Here is a 21,218-nt window from a genome sequence, read left to right on the forward strand (position 1 = left end):
ATGTCGGTGCAGTTAACCCGCATGATACTGATGGTGTACTTGCACGTGCCTACTGGGAGCACTGTAATTAGTTCCCCACGGTAGTCGGGGGTACCCACAGGCATGTCTGGCAACATCAGCATAGCACAGTTACCCGCATCCGGCATGGACCCCTACATAGGTACATAGGCGCACATGAACGTAACAGGATATGTGCCCTACGACATGTGTGGACCTAGCATGACTGTGTGTGGCATCTAACACCCCCAGGATGGGGATGCCATATCCATCAGTCCCCAGTCCCTGGTCTAGCAGTGACACACAGATGTTGCCTGGCGCATAACTATCGTCACACATCCACACGTCATTAGCAGTCCTGGACGAAGGCAGTCAGGGCCTTTCCTTCACATGGCCTGGCACTCCTCCCCGTGTTGTAGGGTGTGTCTGGCCGTTAACCCTGTTCCCCCAGCACGTCCCACTCATCTTTGTGTTGAGGTGTTTGACAGTCGCTTCTGTGCCCGTGTTTGCATGGAGCCTGGGAGGTGGAATGTGCCCATGTCACCCAGGTCAGACATGGCCGTGTATGCCAGGCACAGATCACCACGGAGCAGATGTGCTGTGAAGATTTACAGCCGGTGTCCCCTTGGCCGTGCAGCTTGTGACACATGTCCTAGCACCGCCATCCCCGTCTTGTGGAACGTTTGTGGTCCTTCCGAGTGCTGCAGGCGACAGGTTAGCTACAGGCCACATGTGCCATTGTACGCAGTCATTGCTCTGGTGTGTGATGTGTACAGGGGTACAATGAACACCCCTGATGTGGTTGCGATTCCATCCAGACCAGGAGGCCACAATGGAATGTCTTCACACCCACATTGCCATTGTGTGTGTTGACAGAGGTTGCCGACAGGTGTGGTAGCCATTTCCCTGAACATGTCCACCATCTTTAATGGCGTATCACCTACATGTGACATTGGGACGAACATGTCCTTCACACTGGGTAGTGCTGCACCTTCTCTGGCATTTAGTAGCAGGCCATGGCTCTGGCACCAGTCATCCATGTCTATGACGCCCTAGGTGGATGTCCGTGTAACATGGGGTGTTGGGTATGTTGGCCGGTGCGTAGTCATCTGCATACCTTGTCTGCTACAATCCCCCTATGCTTGCATGCACATTGAAGGTCGGATGCCATATGGCAGGGGGCCCAGGAGTGAGCCCTGTGGGCCTCCACTGGGTCCAGATATGAGTGTGACAAGGCACCTTGAGCACCAACCCTGTGTGGTGTGACCTCCAACCTGTCTGAGAAGCATCGGGTGACATATGTCCCCACATGTATGCTGGCGAGCCTTCCATGGGTCCCATGTGTAGTGTGCTCTGAACGCCCCACCAGGTCATGGTACTGTGTGCAAACCCACGATCCCCATCAATGGCCTTGGTGACCACTCCAGACAGGACGAGCAGGTTCGGGAGGCAGGATCCGCCTTGACTATGTAGTTGTGGGTATGTTCCGCATTGGCTGTACACCGCTATCTGTAACCATGGCCACCTGTATGGACCTCCCCACAGCTTTGCAGACAAGGCTTGTCAAGCGTATAGGGTGTGGCTGCCGACAGTCCATAAGAGCACTACCCTGGCATAGTGGGACCACAGATGCCATATGGCATCCATTGGGGACATAGCCCATAGTAAGGCTAACATGACACAGTGGTCGCATGTGTGGGCCGAGGGCCTCAATGAGGATGGGTAGCACACAGCCAGGGACACCATCGGTGCCCATTGCTGACGTGTCAACCGCCATAGAGATATGGGATCACCCAGGCCATATGAGATGTCTGGGAGGATACACTCTGGTGGGATGGATATGTTCCTCTTGGGGATGTATGCATGGAACATGTCCGCTGGTTTGCAGACAATGTCTGTGGGTGCAGTGACTGTTGTACCATTCTGGACCATTTCCAGCCAAGTCTGTGTGCCCCCAACCATGTCCTTACCACAGTTAGGGAAGGCCCTATGGTTGTCTCATGTGCCCTCTGCAGTACCACTCCCACAAGCGGCCGTGGATGATGGTATGTGGGGCCGTATGGTGACGCCGTAATGAATGTGTGATGGTTTCCATGGTACTGTCATTGCTCTGCCATGTATTAGCTCCAACTGTTGATGTACAGGTAGTCAGTGGCTGCGGTCCACCACACCATGTGCCTACCTGTGGTGGACAAGGTCCTGATGTCATCATGTTTGCCTGTTGCAGACATGCATGTGGGTGCTCAGAGAAGGCATTGGTTGGGCGCTTGCCGGTCTGGCCTGTGTTCAACACTGGCATGGAGGACTTGTAGGGTACCACACCGGTCGTATGATGTGTGTGGTTTTCTGTGGAGAGGTCATCACTGAGGTCCCCCATGCTGGTGTTGGTTACAGGATGTGGATGACCAGTGGATCCACTATACGGTCTTGCATCACCATTGAGGGCTGTACATCCTGTGTGGGGCATATCCTCACCATGTGTGATGGGCAGAACTGTCAGACATCCCCCCCTAGTATGTATGGTGCATGGCTGTTTAACAGTGGCCAGGTGTGTGAACACCTGGGACCGCTGGCGAGTGTGTTGTGCCATGGGTAATGTTCCCAGGCTATGTATGGGTGGTTCATGTCACCCAATACGGTGCTGTTGTGAGAGCATGCCCACTCACCAGTGTCCTCAGGACATCTGTGAAGGTATCCTGTGTTTGGGAGGGTTGTCTGTAGCATGCAACAAACTGTAGGCCAGTCCTACACATGGTTAATTGCACCTAGATATTCCCCGCAGCAACGGCCACGCCTGTGGCATGGCCGGTTGCTGTTGTGTGGCTGGACACACAGGACGGGACACATTCCGCCACCCATGCTGCCGCACCATGTGTATGCATGTCTGCTCTGTGCCGACTCTAAGTGTCTGAGCATGCCCAGTAGGCAGCTGTGTAGATAGACACACAGCACAGTGCACACCCCCGCCTGCAGTTATACCCGGTGCATGCCTGTATCCCCACGCAACGGCCACGCCTGTGGCATGGCCAGGTTTCTGTTGTGTGGCTGGACACACACGACGGTCCACATTCCGCCACCCATGCCGCCGCACCATGTGTATGCATGTCTGCTCTGTGCCGAGTCTAAGTGTCTGAGCATGCCCAGTAGGCAGTGATGTACTGATCAGTAGTTACTTGTTATTCCCGACTGCAGCACTAACGCAGTTACTGCACGGCCACCTTGGGATGGTAACAGACCGCGGACTGCGCACTCTGTCCTAACTCCCGATCGGGCGATTGCCTCTGCAAATGATACCACTCACGAGGGGTATGCCTCCTGACAGCTTCTGCTCAGTAAACTCGGTAGCTGCTCTGTAAATGCTTCATACTGTAGTGTGTTCATGTAGATAGGCGAGGTTCGCCCCCGCCCCTTCCGTGTGTGTGTGTGTGTGTGTGTGTGTGTGTGTGTGTGTGTGTGTGTGTGTGTGTGTGTGTGTGTGTGTTTCCAGCTGCCTCTGCGACTGATCATGCTTTTAGACGCCCGCAACACATGCCTTGGCTATTGCCAACTATTGTCTTGCGGGTGACGCCAGCAGCCTACAAGTATGCGGTGACAGCGCCTGTTCAGTAAAGTCGGTAGCGCTCTGTAAATGCTTCATACTGTAGTGTGTTCATGTAGATAGGCGAGGTTCGCCCCCGCCCCTTCCGTGTGTGTGTCTCTGTGTGTGTGTGTTTCCAGCTGCCTCTGCGACTGATTATGCTTTTAGACGCCCGCAACACATGCCTTGGCTATTGCCAACTATTGTCTTGCGGGTGACGCCAGCAGCCTACAAGTATGCGTGTGACAGCGCCTGTTCAGTAAAGTCGGTAGCTGCTCTGTAAATGCTTCATACTGTAGTGTGTTCATGTAGATAGGCGAGGTTCGCCCCCGCCCCTTCCGTGTGTGTGTCTCTGTGTGTGTGTGTTTTCCAGCTGCCTCTGCGACTGATTATGCTTTTAGACGCCCGCAACACATGCCTTGGCTATTGCCAACTATTGTCTTGCGGGTGACGCCAGCAGCCTACAAGTATGCGGTGACAGCGCCTGTTCAGTAAAGTCGGTAGCTGCTCTGTAAATGCTTCATACTGTAGTGTGTTCATGTAGATAGGCGAGGTTCGCCCCGCCCCTTCCGTGTGTGTGTCTCTGTGTGTGTGTGTTTCCAGCTGCCTCTGCGACTGATTATGCTTTTAGACGCCCGCAACACATGCCTTGGCTATTGCCAACTATTGTCTTGCGGGTGACGCCAGCAGCCTACAAGTATGCGCGGTGACAGCGCCTGTTCAGTAAAGTCGGTAGCTGCTCTGTAAATGCTTCATACTGTAGTGTGTTCATGTAGATAGGCGAGGTTCGTCCCCCGCCCCTTCCGTGTGTGTGTGTCTCTGTGTGTGTGTGTTTCCAGCTGCCTCTGCGACTGATTATGCTTTTAGACGCCCGCAACACATGCCTTGGCTATTGCCAACTATTGTCTTGCGGGTGACGCCACCAGCCTACAAGTATGCCTCTGACAGCGCCACGCCAGTTAACTCGGTAGCTGCTCTGTGAATGCTTCATACTGTACTGAGTTCATGTAAATAGGCGAGGTTCATCTCCGTCCCTTCCGTGTGTGTGTGTTTCATTGCTTTCGCAAATACAACTGAATAAGCAATCCTTTAAGTGTTCACAATCAACAGTGTGATATTTAAAATCATGTTAAGACTCACATTGTTGATTGTGAACATTCTTAGACATAGCTGTTTTCTGCACACGCTAGGAAACAACGAAAACGCTGCATGTTGTAATGAACTGTTTAAATGTTACGAAGACTTGTGTTGTGTCGAACCACGGGACTATTCTTGCTGCAGGTTGCTGGTTTGTTTGTGTTTCATAGTACAATATCATGTAATACGGTGTTCATAGTATGCTTTCTGTGATGTTGACATGTGTGTGTTTCGTTAGCAGTACGACTCTGCTTTCTATGCTGTGGCTACATCTCCATTGCTCGCATAGACAGTGACAAATGGAAGTGTAAGGGTGGACATTTAAAGCCTGGATACTTCCATGTTATGTGTAAGTCTCACGGGCCAACGGGTGATAGCATACATGTCTATGAAGTACCTTTGGATACCATATGCACCTGTCGTGGACCTAAATGTTTAAGTTGACTGTTCCATCTACCTATGTGTGACATGGTTTGTGGCCATAGGGTGCCAGCAAGTCTTCCCTGTTCATTGGGTGTTTGCCATGGTCTATTGACATCAATCCTATTAATTCACCAAGGATGTCTTTCATTGTTGGCAACGCCATAGTTTGACCTTCGTATGTCATTCCCAGCAGACGTGGAGATTGTGCCATTGGTATGTTTACACAGGTGACCCATCTGTTCCACTGTATGGAAGCCGTGATCCCCATAGATGTGCTGGCAGATTGAGTGCTGTGTACGCCGGTATCTGCCCAGCGGTCTGGCTTTGAATGGGGAGTGTCTACTGTAGACCCTATCTGTATTCCCTGGGTTATGCCTTGCAACAGCTGTGGATTCCCCAGGTTTGCAGCTATGGGTGCCATCTTGGCCGACGCTTGTCCATCCATGGGAACTGCCTACTGACACTAGTATCGGGCTGTCAACATTTCACAGCTGCATTCTCCATTTCCGTGGATGATCGGTATTAGTATTATGGAGTAACGATATGTTATGGCCACGCCCCGCACACGGGCGGACAACGAATCATCTGCCAATCCACACCGACACCCATTTTGCATACCCACGATCCCATGTCTGCAACCCTCGACAGTACCCCTTGCACACCCTTCATGTGTGCGGAAATGGGATGTGAACGACGTGTATGGACGCAGCAGCCTGGGGAGTCCTATTCATATGTCCTGCATTTCATGGACGGCTGTCATCACCCTTGAAGACGCTTGTGGTGCATATATCTACCTGTGCCGTAGTCACGGCTGTCACCTCTTCCAGTTCACACTATGCTGCCCACACTTACTTAAGGAGTAATTTTTGGGTCCTGCAATGGACACCGATGTGCATATGTAAAGTTTAGAACATGTTGGACTGTGTCCATTCGGCCAGTGGGTTTGACTGCCGTGATGTTCCCCAGTCCCGGATGTCTGTCCGCCTACCCATATTATGTAGTGCTACGGAACCCGTGTCCTTCCACAATTTACCCATATGGTGTTACTGTAGTACTGCAGGTTGGCAACTGCTTTAGATAATCCTCAGAGGTACCATTGTGAACTATCCGCCACTGTATTGTCATTATAACACAGCCGGTACATGTAGAACCTATTTATTCATGACAGTATGTTATTTATGTGTGGGAACGCCATATTTTAACCATAGTATGACCTTCCTAGTTGACGTTGTTGGTGTGCCATTAATATGTGTTCCACAGGTCGCACGTATGTTCCGCAGAGTGGAAGCGGGTGATCTCCACATACTTGATAGCACCTTGGCTGCTGTGTACGCTGGGATTCGCACGGCAGGATGGATGTCTACGGGATGTATCTACTGTTGTTTCCATCTGTATGTCCTGTGTTATGCCTTACTACGGCTGTGTGATTCCACCAGGTTTGCTATTATGGGTGCCATCTTGTCCGTGACGCTTGTCCATCCTTGGGAAATGCCTACTGGACACTGATGTAGGGCTGAACACATTTCACACCTGCCTTTAGCATTACCCAATGGATGCTTTGCATCCTTAGTGGGGACTAAGGCACGTCCTGTACCCGCAGCCCTCCCACGGGCGGACAACGGATTATCTGCCAAACAACACCGAGCCCCATTTTGCATACCCAGGATACCATGGCTGCAACCCCCCACGGTACGCATGACACATCCTTCATGTGTGCGGAACTGGGATATGGACGCATGTATGGACACGGCAGTCTGGGGACCTCTGTTCATATGTCCTGCATGTCATGGACAGGTATCATCAACCTTAAACACGCTGGTGGTGCATATGTTCAGCTGTGCCGTAGTCACGGTTAGTACTCTGATTGGCCGATCCCGATGGATAACGGAGCAAACGCCGTAATTTTTGGAGTCCTACAATGGACACCGATGTGCATTTGTAAAGTGTAGAACGTGTTGGACTGTCACCATCTGGCCAGTGGTATTGACTGCCGCTGTATGTTCCCCAATCGTGGATGTCTGCTTGACTACCCATCGTTTGTATTACATGGCCTATCTATATCCACGCGCCAGTATGCGGAAATACAGCAAACCTTAAGGCCCTGCCCATCTTCATAAACGACATTATGGAACATATATCGGCAAAACAGACACTGTCAAATACGATAGACTCCACAGTGAAAGGATACTGAGCTCTTTCACCTACTAACATGGGGCATCGGAGTACGGAATGCATGACATAGCCGTCCCTTATACACTTCCTTCAGAGTCGGTTTAAATCTAAATAATCAATAAACCTGCTCATAGTTAGGTGGACAGTGCTCCAAGTCTTGATTATAACGTGACATATACATATCAGTGTTGCATGCCTTACTTCATGGAAACAATAATACGGCAACAATGTGTTAATATATATACAATATTGGTAAATACAATCAGTATCCTGACACATAGTTGATAATTGTTGTGAGTGCACCTTAGAATGTAGTGTGTTGATCAGGATATTGTATATCAATGTGTATAATAGTAGCATTACGATAACAAAGCATGGAATCAATAAGTACTATTTAAGCATATATTTTACAATTATGAATGTAAATGTGTGGAGGAGACATCCTTAACCTTCCCTGGTTCCACTGGATCACACACGCACACGCACACCGCATGTCCGGATTGTGGGTTACGCCGCAGGCGCATTACGCATATCCGTAGTCCGCTTATATATGTTTACAGTGTCTGTGTGGTTACGTGTTTTATGCTAGTTGTGACTATTCCGTAACATATGTCTGATCCGTTGACGGACGGTGCAGAAAGCACTTACAGCTTTATATATGTAACAGTCTTTGCAGCATGGACGCTTTACGCACACGCACATCTATATGTTCTATAGTCGTAATTCAAACGTGACTGCATTCACGCTTGCCGGTTACTGTGACCAGTACACGCTAGCTGTTCGTTGTCATTAATATGCATACCCATGGTACCTATGTACATTTACATATCCCCCGCACACACGCACGCCACAGGCATCCATTCTCCTGCTGGGAAAGGTGCGGTACTGCATGTTGAACATTCCTAATTCCCTCGCCATGGCCCAGGATGCATATGTCGTCACCGCAGGGCTGTTCAGATGACAGGTGCTTATATCCCATACGCATACAGGCCTTCGATTGTCAGGGTGTTGCTGTGGTGCTTTGGGTTTGGTCTTGTCCGCCCACTGTACGGTGCTGCCCTCTCTCTGTACGAAGGTTAGATGAGTCACATGGGCACGCTTTTGTCCGTGTCCATGGTACCATGTCACGCCCCCCAATTATTCAGAACTGCAGTACCGATTGGCCGGTGTACCCGTTGTAGATCTTGTTATACTAATTGCACACGGTCTGGTCGAATGGACCAATTTCCATTACTAACCCTCCGTATGTATGGCCTGTGTCGCAATATTACAAGGGTTTACCATTGCGTGACGACTTTCACTGAGCCACAGACATGTCCGCTGCTTGTTTGGGCCGGTTCCGCTGTGCTACACACATTTAACATGGCGGAACAGGTTGAACAGCTCAGCCACGAGGACATCGGGTTCTCCGTCCGCTGTTTAGTATTGAATGTCTATGTGGAGTTTGTTTCACAAAGCGAGACAATGTCGACATTGTTAACGGACATCTCGCCAGTACGCCCGCACCGCTGGTGACGATGTCTGCCTTTGGGCGCTTAACAGGCATTATGCTGTGCCATTATGTCTGGGGATATATGGTTTCTTGACATAGATGATATGCCATACTAGCAATGACCCTAGCAATGACCCGCCTGGGTGTGGGTACTGCTGTATTACCCACGGAAGAGTGGCCTTAGGTTAAGTGGTGCCCTAGGCAGAAGTTGCCACCGATACATCACCCGCTACCCTCCTGGTCTACCTACACCAAATAGAGTCTGGAAAGGTGCCCCGAGCACAGCAACGCCCTAGACGCCTACCTACTTGGCCTATGCCTAAGGCCGCCTATGTGTGTGGTCCCTTGGGCATCGGACTCGAACGCGCCACGCCTGCCGTGGGTATGTCCAGCATTACCCACATCCAGCCCCAAGGCAGTCAACACAGCATCCATGGGTCCAGATGGTGTCCCAGCTGTGTACTCCAGGAACTCTATGGGGAATTAAACCCACACTTAGGACAGCTGTTTAATCTTAGCCTCACCTCAGGATACGCACTGAGTAGTAGCACAGGGCGACTGTAGTCACACTCCACATAGATGGTGCCTCCACTGACCCTGGTTATTACCATACCATTAGTTTGACAAGCCTTATCTGCAAAGCCATGGAGATGGATCATAATGGAACACATAGATAAAGACATAGGGGACTCGTGATACTTTGGATACAACCCAGTTTAGCTTGGTCAGAGTCAGATCATGCCTTTACACGTGTTTCACTTTGTAGAATCAGTCACCAAGGCCATTGATGAGGGTAAAGCAGTCCATACAGCCTACCTCAACCCGCAAAGGCCTTCGACACAATACCCTCGGTATAATTGATAAACCCGTCATCTTGAATGTAAATCCATACATCGCCATATGGGTTGCAAACTGGCTAAGTCACAGAACACACATGGCCATAGTTGCTGGCGCCATGTCATACTCACAGCCAGTCACAGGTGGTGTCCCATGGGCTCAGTCCTGGGTCCACTATTTCTCAGCATCTATGTTTCCAATGTACACGCATACACAGGGGGTTATGGTGACAATGTTTGCAGATGACTGCAAACCGGTGCCAAAGTCAGACACACATCTGACACAGATATCCTTCAGGAGTGCCTCACAGATGTGGATAAGTGGTACCAGAGACATGTCCTACAGCTAAATGCCAGGAAATGCATAGTCATACCCTTCGGGAAGAACAAGGTTACCCCGAGCTACCATATAGGTGGCAATCCACTGAGCACAGAGGGGGTTACCAGTGATCTGGGGACAAGTTGTTGTTAACCGTTCGTTAGACACACATGTTGCTAACATAGTTAGGTAGACCTTCCACATTGCCCACATCATCATGAAGGGATTCACATCTAGATCAGGGAGGTCATTGTCCCCTTGTACTCATCACTCATTAGACCTATGATTGGGTACAATGCCCCGTTCAGAATGTATCTGACCCAACACCTGCAGCAGCTGGAAAGGCACCAACAGTTCATCGACAAACAGATGCAGGGTCTCAGGTATATGTGTTATACTGACCAACTGAAAGAATTCCAGCTGTATACAGTTGCATACCACTTGCCCAGAGGTGACCCGTGCCTGGCATACAAGGCTATGTCGAACCCAGATCTGATGACTATGCTTCACGAAAGAAGTTAGATCCTCAGAACCACAAGGGCAGCTGACGACACCTTGACACTGTCATTAATCGAACGTGTTGTTGGGACAGATTCATCACCCAGACACTCACTATGCTGTGGAACAACATCCCAGTACATGTGAGGGCAAGCACCTCGCTGGCCTTGTGTTAGTATTTAGACATGGATGTCTGAATTGATTTATTTAAGTAACCTTCTAAATGAATATTTACATTAGCACATTGTGAATCTTTACATTTCGTTGGTCTATTTTACATTAGTCATAATCATACGGTTTATGTGTATATATTATGGTTCATTTATATTACTAGGTGTCTGCAGTTCTGTTAATATATTGGCACAATCCGTAGGACATATATATGTATCTTACACAGTCAGACATTTGGAAAACATTTTATGTTGGTTCATCTTTCATATATGTACATATATTTCTATTTTCCGATGAAGACTGTACCTTTCGAAGCAATGTCTGATGTCCTCACTGTGTGGAATCTGTAACCCAAGTAAGGTTTGTTTGCTTGTTTGCCTTTAAGGCATGTAATTAGTACCTAGCACATCTAATTTACTGACCAATTAAGGCTTTTAAATGTAGTAGGTTGGACTGCATTGTATGTATTCTGAATAAGTCTGCTTATGAAGCAGACGGAGTGGGCTCCAATAGACTATGGTGACTGCCTGTAATTCTTGGTGTGCTCTGAGTGGTCACTGACGGTCCCTACAGTACCTCGTCTTTGCTTTGGACTTCATCGGCTGGTTGTCTGTGTTTGTTGTATGGGGAATGTCAACTGTAGTCCCTATGTGTATTACTTGTGTAATGCCTTACTACGGCAGTGTAATTCCACCGGATTTGCAGTTATGGGTGCCATCTTAGTCATACGCTTGTCCATCCATGTGAATTGCCTACTGTACACTGGTATAGGGCTGTACACATTTCACACCTGCATTTTGCATTCTCCGGTAGATGGTTTGCATTATTAGCGGAGAGTGATGCATGTGTTACGACACGCCCTCCCACGGGCGGACAAAGGATTGCCTGCGAAACAACACCGAGGCCAGATTCTACATACCCAGACTCCCTTGACTGCAACAGTGGACAGTACCCATTACACATCCTTCATGTGCGCGGACTGTGATGTGGACGAGCTCAATGGACCCGATACCCTGGGTATTTCTGTGCATGTGTGCTGCATTTCATGGACAGCTATCATCAACATTGAACACGCTTGCGTGCATATGTGTACCTGTGACGTGGTGACGACAATGAGATCACGTGAGTAATGCAGGAAGCTAGCAGGCATTCTCTGAACAGAATTTTTGGGTCCTACAATGGACACCGATGTGCATATGTCAAGTTAGATGTTGCTGGACTGTGTCCACCTGCCCAGTGCTTTTCACTGCTGGTGTATGTTCCCAATCGCGGATGTCTGTTTGACTACCCATTCCACATGGTGCTACATAACCAGGTGATTTAGTACTGTGAACAAATGACATACATCCAAAGATGCTGGTTAGCAACTGCTTCATATAAACCTCAGACATCCCAATGGGACATATCCGCCACTGTATTTCCAATATAACACCACCGAACATGTTGATTACCTATGTATTCATTTAACCATGTTGTCTTCATAGGTGGGAATGCCATAGTTTACATATCCTACCTGACGCTGTGTGTGTGCCATTAGTATGTGTTCCACAGGTCGCACATCTGTTCCGCTGTACGGTAGCGGTGCTCCTCATTCTGTTGCTGGCAGATTGAGTGCTGTGTACCGGTGTTGGCACGACGGTCCGCTTTGTATGTGGAATGTCAACTGTAGTCCCTATGTGTATTTCCTGTGTTATGCCTTACCGCTGCTATGTCATTTACCCGGTTTGCAGTTGTGGGTGCCATCCTGGCCATACGGCTGTCCATCCATGACAATTGCCTACTGGACACTAGTATAGGGCTGTACACATTCCACACCTACATTTAGCATTCTCCGGTGTATGGTTTGCATTATTAGCGGAGAGTAAGGCAGGTGCTACGACACATCCTCCCACGGGCGGAGAAAGGATTGCCTGCGAAACAACACCGAGCACAGAGTCTACATACCCAGAATCCCTTGACTGCAACAATTGACAGTACCCATTACACATCCGTCATGTGTGCGGACTGTGATGTGGACGCAGTTCTATGGACCCGTACCCTGGGTATTTCTGTGCATCTGTGCTGCATTACATGGACAGCTATCAGCAACATTAAACACGCTATGTGCATATGTGTACCTGTGACGACAATGAGTTCAGTTAGTTGATGAAATAAGGCGGCATTCCTGTCTTTAGACAAATTTTGGGTCCTACAATGGACACCACTGTGCATATGTAAAGTGTAGAGCTTGTCGGACTGTGTCCTTGTGAGCAGTGGGTTTCACTGATACTGTGTGTTCAGCAATCGCGGATGTCTGTTTGACTACCCATTCCACATGGTGCTACATAACCAGGTGATTTAGTACTGTGGACAAATGACATACATCCAAAGATGCTGGTTAGCAACTGCTTCATATAAACCGCAGACATCCCAATGGGACATATCCGCCACTGTATTTCCAATATAACACCACCGAACATGTTGATTACCTATGTATTCATTTAACCATGTTGTCTTCATAGGTGGGAATGCCATAGTTTACATATCCTACTTGACGCTGTGTGTGTGCCATTAGTATGTGTTCCACAGGTCGCACATCTGTTCCGCTGTACGGTAGCGGGTGCTCCTCAGTCTGTTGCTGGCAGATTGAGTGCTGTGTACGCCGGTGTTGGCACGACGGTCCGCTTTGTATGTGGAATGTCAACTGTAGTCCCTATGTGTATTTCCTGTGTTATGCCTTACCGCTGCTATGTCATTTACCCGGTTTGCAGTTGTGGGTGCCATCCTGGCCATACGGGTGTCCATCCATGACAATTGCCTACTGGACACTAGTATAGGGCTGTACACATTCCACACCTACATTTAGCATTCTCCGTGTATGGTTTGCATTATTAGCGGAGAGTAAGGCAGGTGCTACGACACATCCTCCCACGGGCGGAGAAAGGATAGCCAGAGAAACAACACCGAGAACAGAGTCTACATACCAAGAATCCCTTGACTGCAACAATTGACAGTACCCATTACACATCCGGCATGTGTGCGGGACTGTGATGTGGACGCAGGTGTATGGACCCGTACCCTGGGTATTTCTGTGCATCTGTGCTGCATTACATGGACAGCTATCAGCAACATTAAACACGCTATGTGCATATGTGTACCTGTGACGACAATGAGTTCAGTTAGGTGATTAAATAAGGCAGCATTCCTGTCTTTAGACAAATTTTTGGGTCCTACAATGGACACCACTGTGCATATGTAAAGTGTAGAGCTTGTCGGACTGTGTCCTTGTGAGCAGTGGGTTTCACTGATACTGTGTGTTCAGCAATCGCGGATGTCTGTTTGACTACCCATTCCACATGGTGCTACATAACCAGGTGATTTAGTACTGTGGACAAATGACATACATCCAAAGATGCTGGTTAGCAACTGCTTCATATAAACCGCAGACATCCCAATGGGACATATCCGACACTGTATTTCCAATATAACACCACCAGAAAATGTTGATTACCTATGTATTCATTTAACCATGTTGTCTTCATAGGTGGGAATGCCATAGTTTACATATCCTACTTGACGCTGTGTGTGTGCCATTAGTATGTGTTCCACAGGTCGCACATCTGTTCCGCTGTACGGTAGCGGGTGCTCCTCAGTCTGTTGCTGGCAGATTGAGTGCTGTGTACGCCGGTGTTGGCACGACGGTCCGGCTTTGTATGTGGAATGTCAACTGTAGTCCCTATGTGTATTTCCTGTGTTATGCCTTACCGCGGCTATGTCATTTACCCGGTTTGCAGTTGTGGGTGCCATCCTGGCCATACGGGTGTCCATCCATGACAATTGCCTACTGGACACTAGTATAGGGCTGTACACATTCCACACCTACATTTAGCATTCTCCGGAGTATGGTTTGCATTATTAGCGGAGAGTAAGGCAGGTGCTACGACACATCCTCCCACGGGCGGGGAGAAAGGATTGCCTGCGAAACAACACCGAGCACAGAGACTACATACGCAGAATCGCTTGACTGCAACAATTGACAGTACCGATTAGACATCCGGCATGTGTGCGGACTGTGATGTGGACGCAGTTCTATGGACCCGTACCCTGGGTATTTCTGTGCATCTGTGCTGCATTACATGGACAGCTATCAGCAACATTAAACACGCTATGTGCATATGTGTACCTGTGACGACAATGAGTTCAGTTAGGTGATGAAAGAAGGCGGCATTCCTGTCTTTAGACAAATTTTTGGGTCCTACAATGGACACCACTGTGCATATGTAAAGTTTAGAGCTTGTCGGACTGTGTCCTTGTGAGCAGTGGGTTTCACTGATACTGTGTGTTCAGCAATCGCGGATGTCTGTTAGACTACCCATTCCACATGGTGCTACATAACCAGGTGATCTAGTACTGTGGACAAATGACATACATCCAAAGATGCTGGTTAGCAACTGCTTCATATAAACCGCAGACATCCCAATGGGACATATCCGCCACTGTATTTCCAATATAACACCACCGAACATGTTGATTACCTATGTATTCATTTAACCATGTTGTCTTCATAGGTGGGAATGCCATAGTTTACATATCCTACGTGATGCTGTGTGTGTGCCATTAGTATGTGTTCCACAGGTCGCACATCTGTTCCGCTGTATGGTAGCGGTGCTCCTCAGTCTGTTGCTGGCAGATTGAGTGCTGTGTACGCCGGTGTTGCCACAGCGTCCGACTTTGTATGTGGAATGTCAACTGCAGTCCCTATGTGAATTTCCTGTCTTATGCCTTACCACGGCTGTGTAATTTACCCGGTTTGCGGTTGTGGGTGGCATCTTGGGCATACGGTTGTCCATCCATGACAATTGCCTACTGGACACTAGTATAGGGCTGTACACATTTCACACCTGCATTTAGCATTCTCCAGTGGATGGTTTGCATCATTAGCGGATAGTATGGCAGGTGCTACACACACATCCTCCCACGGGCGGACAAAGGATTGGCTGCGAAGCAACACCGGCCCAGAGTCTACATACCCAGAATCCCTTGACTGCAACAATCGACAGTACCCATTACACATCCTTCATGTGTGCGGACTGTGATGTGGACGCAGTTCTATGGACCCGTACCCTGGGTATTTCTGTGCATCTGTGCTGCATTACATGGACAGCTATCATCAACATTAAACACGCTATGTGCATATGTGTACCTGTGACGACAATGAGTTCAGGTACGTATTGAAAGAAGACGGAATCTGGTATGATGTCAATTTTGGGTCCGACAATGGACACCACTGTGCATATTTAAAGTGTAGAGCTTGTCGGACTGTGTCCTTGTGAGCAGTGGGTTTCACTGATGCTGTGTGTTCAGCAATCGCGATGTGTGCTTGACTACCCATACTGTGTTGTGCTACAGGAACCATGTCTTCCGACACCAGAACCCAATGCTATACATCCAATGTTGCAGGTTAACAACCACTTTCATACCATACCCAGAGGTCACGATTGGGAGGTATTGCCACTTTATTATCGGAACAACACCCCAGACTGTGTACATCACGGGAACTTTAGGCCAGTCTTACCGCCATTTGCAATTGTAATTAGCAGACACGTGTCAATACATGTATGATAAGACATATTGTCATGCAGAAGTTGATCTATGTTATTTGGACATTGGCTTCTGCTTTTGGCATCCGCTGCTGTGAGTGTTGCCAGTTACCATACACATTGCTTGCTCAGAGGCAGACTACACAATTCTGCACACTACTGTGGTCTCCTTTAAGGACCCTGAGCCAGTGGTCGACAGTACGGCAGCCACTGCATCAATCACATTTGCCATCTACCAGTACCTACAGGACTGCATGAGCCAGTCATTCACTTACCCAACTGTGGTTCACTGTACCAATGCCAAGCATCCAGTGTGGTGTACCCCAGCCATACACAGGATGTACAACACGAGGAGGTGGCTACTACAAGGTGGAGCAGACACCTTGTGAGGTATGACACCCTTGGTCATCATATGTGTAGAGTTACACACTGTCATGAAATTGTCCAGGGCACATTCCACAGATATACCTACATGGACCTGGCTAACAATCATACCACCTTCAGTTGCTATGCTCGACACCTGGGAGCTCACTCCCACATATGCTCTGACTGGGTTCACATAGAGGTGGGGTTTACTCAACATACACACATTGCCAACATACAGGCTGACAAGTCCAGTGAGGACATCTCCACACCCTCCCCACACATGAGGAGATGTGTGTACCAGTGGTTTGTGGTCACCAAATGTTCTGTGACACACAGGTGGGACATGCTCTCTCCAGGGTAGTGGACATAGCATCCATGAGACCAGCTGGTGACCCCGCTGTGTACTCCACTATCTCATTTATGAATTGGACCCACAGTTAGGACAGCTATTTCTTTGTAGCCTCACCTCAGGTAGGGTACCCAGGTTGTGTCACATGGCAACTGTAGTCCCACGACACAAGGCCAATACCTCCACTGAGGCTGGTTATTACTGTCCCATTACCCTGAGGAGACCTATCTGCAAAGACATGGGGAGGGATCATACTGCGGCTCGTACATGACTGCATAGGGGACATACATACTTTGCATCACACACGGTTTGTCTTGTTCAGGAGCAGTTCATGCCTTTAAAGCATGGTTGACATTTTCGGGACAGTCGCCGAGGCCACTGATGGGGGTGTTGCAGTCCATACAGCCTACCTCGACCTGGCAAAGCCCTTCATCACATTACACCCCTCAGGTATCGTTGATAAACCCATTGGCTGGGATGTGAACACGCACATCACAGAATGTGTTGTAAACTGTCTATGTGACACAACCCACACGGTCATAGTTGCTGGCAGCATGTCAGACCTACTGCCTGTCACAAGTGGTGTCCCATGGGGCCCTTCCATGTCTGCACTCCTGTCATACACCTACATTTTCACGGTACAGGCACACACAGGGGTGCTATGGGCAACAGTGTTTGTAGATGACTGCAAAACAGGTGCCATAGTGGGACAGACATCTGACACAGATATCCTTCAAGGGGCCTCCCAGGTATGCATATCTGCTGTCAGGGACATGTCCCACAGCTAAATGCGACGTAATGCAACATCATACCTGTGGAGAACTACTAGGTCACCCCTGTCCAGCATATAGGTGGCTGTCCACTCAGCACAGGGGTGATTACCAGGATCAGGGGACAGTGTTTGACGGTCACCATTCATTCCACACACACGTTGTTATCGTGGTTGTGTGGGTCTTCTACATTGCCCACCTGTTGGTGCAGGGATTCACATCTACATCAGGCTAGGTCATTGTCTCCTTGTACCCATTACGTGTTACACCTATGATCTACTACATTGCCCCATTCAGACTGTATCTGACCATACACCTACAGCAGCTGGGAAGCCCACATAGGTTGATTGTTGTACAGATGCAGGATGACACCATTTTGTGTAATGCTGCCCCACATGTAGGACCCCTGCCACATCACGCCACATACCTGCTGTTTAGTGTTGACCTGTGCCTGACATACGAGGCCATGTCAACCCATATGTCATGTGTATGCTTCACCTACTGTATCCGCATCCCTCAGAACCACTAGGGCAGGTGACATTTACCTTGTCACGGTCATTAATGGGATGTGTTTGAGTGACACATATATCACCCAGACACTCATTATGCTGTGGATCTACATCACAGTACATGTGAGACAGACATCCTTCCTAGCCTTGTTCGCAGCTATGTTGTCCATTGGATGGAGAATTGCAGGTATAGGCCAGGGATTACATCATTATCAGTGCTTGACGGAGATACAGCAATATCATGGGTATTTCATCTGAAGCACAGAAGGTTGGCAAAGTCATCCTAACTATGGTGTAGTATTATGGCTGGGCCTGGGACGATGGCCTACCCTGTACCTATGGACGGTGAACCTATATTCATAGTTTGTCACATGTACAATTGTCTATCCACTATACTCTTTCGCCACTGTATATTTCTGTGGCACATGATTGTCCTCTGTATTACATGCAGGTATGCTGTGTACGCTGCACATACGCCACTGTTGATGACAGTGTATCTGTGTCCCTAACACTGTGATACTGAGGACTACCACACATCCTTCACAGCATTACATGCATATGTCCATTCTATTCTTCTTTGGCCTATGGGGGTGTTAAGGCAAACATTACTCAAGTCCCTGTTTGTGCATGCTTCATGTTGGTGTTTGACCAGGCTCCGCTGCAGTCATGTGTTGGACAGTAGTGTGTCTGTGTGTTTGCCATGTGTTTTTATTGCCGGTACATCTGTGGGAGGTGTAGTTGGCACATGTTCCTCTTTGCAGGGACACCCATCCTGGGGTTTGTGTCATGCATCTGCACTTGGCACGCGCCATATGTCCTGTACTATTCCCACAGTCGTATGCCTTCATGCACTACTACTGCGTGTTACTGGCTGTGTGTATGTGGTACACATGGACATTGTGATGTTTGGCTTGACCTATTCCCATGCTAGAACGTAAACATCTGTCAATTAAGTCTTTTAAATCAAACTGTAACACTCATTCATATTTTCAAAATGACACTCATTAACACAGGAAGCTGGGATTAATAACATTTTACTACTGTGCAGCAGGAGGCAAAGGAGTATGCAGTAAAAGTTTAGACATTTGTTCAACTCTATACATGTTACATCTGTATGAGCATTCTGTATACTATCATCTTTTGCACACATTAATGATGTGGTCAGTCACAAGGCATTTACATTGCTAGAGTACAGAACATTGTATTCCTACAACAGTGCTCAGGTAATGCTTATTACATGTTTTCCCATGAGGATAGCCCAACCTTGCGAGCCACATATTCACTTAGACTGTACTGTAAATTCTGCTCTGTCACGGTTCCAACACTGTTCATATCCAGTCCTCACACCGTGTCCTACTAGGTTCCTGTGTCTCTCTGCTGAGCAGCTGTACTCTGTGTTAGAGCTCACAAGCCTATCCTCCTCAGTGGAAGGATGACAGATATACCTGTACATACATGTATTATTCTGTAACCGAGCAGATGAGTAATGCTGACTGACATACACCTGCTGCACTGGTTACTGCTAGGGTCAGGGTTCAATCACACTGCAGCTACACTACAAGCAATTACATGCATGAGAAGCTGTACTGCTATATTGTCAGGTAGAATAATATGCATTATACACTATTTGCTTCTAAAGTTGCACGTCATATCTATGTTTAAATATGTATTTTGCTAACATTCTCCGTCCTTTGATTGCTTCTACTCTATCCAGAAACATATACAACATTATTTCATTCCCTAGCCTCTTCCTCTGTGGAACGTTTAACTAGGCAAGTAATTTGTTGTACATTGCAAGTAGGATTGCATTTTCTATTGACAAATACCACTACAGGTCTTGATACATAGTCTCGGTACAGGTATGTCGCCAGAGTCCCTGACTAATACTTACATGCACAGTATCCCGCACTAGACACATGCTCCCAATATGAGCAGAACAACACAAATGGCAATCATGATATTCAGTATGACTGACCCCATCCACCCAATGGTTTGTGGAAATGGTTCACAGTGGGTTTGGGCCTGGTTCCGCCATGGATGACACCTGCTATATTACCTGTAGGTGGGCGTTGCTTTTGGTCTCTTCATGTGGTAGTTGGACACAGCGATCTTCTTCAGTAAGCGCCAAGACGCAATTCTCAGCGCCACGGTGCAGTCGTATGCTATTACATTTTGTGACACAACAGTTCTCATTGCATCCAGTCCATCAGTCACATGTTCAGGAGCCGGAAGTCACATTCATCCTTCCTCCGACAGGTTTTGATAACTTCCTCTGTTCCCTGATTGATTTCACTACTCCAGAAGCTGGGAGTGTTCCAGCCCAGGTTGTGACGCTGTCACCAAGTCCATATGAATCGATATTCCTTTATCTCTTGCAGAAGACTGACATGTCAGAACAGCTTCCATTTCACCCACTGGATTAGTAGGTTTCTCGACTGTGTTCCCAGTTCTTCGAGCTATATGTGTTATAGTTCGATTCGCACCCACAGGCAATTGTACAGTATGTCATGTGACTGGAGCCAGATAACCCAAATAACAACTGCCGGACCAATTCCCAGGTAACCATTGATATGCTTATTTCCCACAAACAACATAACAATATTCTACTTTAATACTGATGCGGGTTACCTCTGCATGTAACATATTCCTGTCTCTAACAGAGGACTGTTTATACAATTCAGGATGTTTCTGCACATCCTTCAACATTGTTCTCATGATGTTTCAATACAAATTGGAATGGTGCTACAAGTAGTACTGTGATCTCTGGCTGTTATATGACATTCGTAAGACACAGTTATGTTACAAATACTCCCACCAACTGAAACTGTATCATGTTTATGATAACATACAATTCCTTTTTGTGTAACAGGTAAGTACATTGCCACGTTGTCCTGTGATCTCACAGAACCTGTATCAAAGTGTAGATATTCACAAGTCTCAATCTATCCCCAAGGGGACAACATGCATCGGAAGTCCTCCATATGATGTAGGTATGGCAGTACAAACACAGCAATTTAATGTGT

This window comes from Protopterus annectens, chromosome 4.part0 (assembly GCF_019279795.1).
Source record: "Protopterus annectens isolate FY-2018-M chromosome 4.part0, PAN1.0, whole genome shotgun sequence".
Classification (NCBI taxonomy): domain Eukaryota; kingdom Metazoa; phylum Chordata; order Ceratodontiformes; family Protopteridae; genus Protopterus; species Protopterus annectens.